Source organism: Amphimedon queenslandica, unplaced genomic scaffold (assembly GCF_000090795.2).
Source record: "Amphimedon queenslandica unplaced genomic scaffold, v1.1 AMPQUscaffold_12675, whole genome shotgun sequence".
NCBI classification, from domain to species: domain Eukaryota; kingdom Metazoa; phylum Porifera; class Demospongiae; order Haplosclerida; family Niphatidae; genus Amphimedon; species Amphimedon queenslandica.
In genome coordinates, this window is record NW_003547089.1 from 29,878 (window position 1) to 31,498 (window position 1,621).

The 1,621-nt window shown below is 32.9% G+C and overlaps 1 long non-coding RNA gene across 2 annotated transcripts; it reads left to right on the top strand.

Moving 5' to 3' along the window:
- Positions 1-47: 47 nt before the first annotated feature.
- LOC109587149 (uncharacterized) lies at positions 48-1,185 on the top strand. 2 transcript variants are annotated; one of them, XR_002187413.1, is made up of 5 exons: positions 48-173; positions 237-356; positions 476-532; positions 593-1,019; positions 1,071-1,185. It is a non-coding gene; the product is annotated as an uncharacterized LOC109587149 (long non-coding RNA). The 2 variants fall into 2 exon arrangements; XR_002187414.1 differs by lacking the exon at positions 476-532.
- Positions 1,186-1,621: the final 436 nt, after the last annotated feature.

The window sequence follows — 1,621 nt, forward strand, 5'->3', positions numbered from 1 at the left end:
TTCTTGTATATCTTTGTCTCATATTGATATTTCTTCCTTTCTTTTGCCTTTCTCTCCACCTAGTACATGTACATGTACATCTAACTTTTGCTCTTTCTCTTTTCGTCCTATAAAGGATTCTCCTGTCTCTCATGTTCTTTGTCTTTTTGTGTTAACACAAGCTTATAGTATCAGTAAGGAACTGTATTATACGTTATGTACGTCAATGTCATGTTTTTTACTATTTTTTATTAGAGTATTGTAACAGTTTTGGGTCACAGATGCATTGCTTGTCAAGATTCAAGATCCCATGAAATCCACCTGCTTTTTATTTTTGGCAAAAGATGTGGGAACAGAACAATCCTAACAACATGATGGTAAGACACAATTTACATTACAGTGCATGTTTTATTCAGTGCATGTACACATGTACAGTAAATGAGGGATAGTGAGTGTCCTTTGGTCAGTAATAATTGATGTCTCATTTATTGTACAGGAGAATAGAATTATGACAAAATGCTAAGAGAATTCAAAGCATGTCCCATTTGAAAAAGTACAATGTTTGAACATCAACGTCACTTAAATTTACACACTCTTTCACTCTCTCTTTTAGTGCTGTTAACTATACTCATAATCAAGAAACAGTTTGTTCCATAGACATTATCATATAAAGGCTGTGTTAAGATTAATATGCACTAATGCAATGATAAGTCGTATGTGATGTAAATGTACATGTATTTGAGTTAATGGATTACTAAGTAATTGTAATGGTAGTTGTCACAGGCCTATGTCACTGAGTCCCTGACTGTACATGAATGTACAATGTATTCTCAGATAAATTCATTAACAATGACATTGCCTTCTGAGCACAGATGGCAATGAAGTTACCATTGCCATTACTATTACTTTTTTAATAACAATTTAGTGCTGTACACCTTCCTCTCATTCCTCTTTTTGTTTCTCTATCTCTTTAGTGTCACCATTTTCTTGATGCATCAAGCTTAGGAGATACTGAGGTCATCAATGAGTCTTGCATTCAAGTGAGGGCAATTATACATTTTCCCTATTTACATTTCTTTCCATGTTTATAGGCTTGTTGTCTTTCAAAATTAGGACACTGTACATGAACATACTTTGTTGTTTTTTTTATAATAACATTATTATAGTTGTTGTTTTGTTACATAAAATGGTTTTAATACTATAATGTGATAGCAGTCCATAAACTGATGCCACAATGCTAGAAAAACCAAAAGCTGTCTAGGCAAAGGTTCCTTACATGATCCAGGGATGAGAAATTTACCTATTGGCTTAATGTAGTTGGATAATTTTTGAAGTCTGTTAGCTGTGCAATTCTGATTGTTATCTGTAGGTATACAAAATTACTTTTTATGAAAAATAAATGTACTAAATTAGAATGAATAACTACCGAGATAATCAGCTGAACATACTTTCTGCATACTTAATAAGGTGGTGGGGCTGAAGGTTTTCAGCTGAAAACTCCAAGGTTTTAAATCAAACGTTCAAAAAACAGCAATGATGTGCTTGATGAATAATTAGCTAGTGCTACAGCAAGGTTGAAAGGTTGCTGCAATTAATTGTCATGTTTTGACTATTTTGACTAAAAAGTTATACTTAGGCAGAA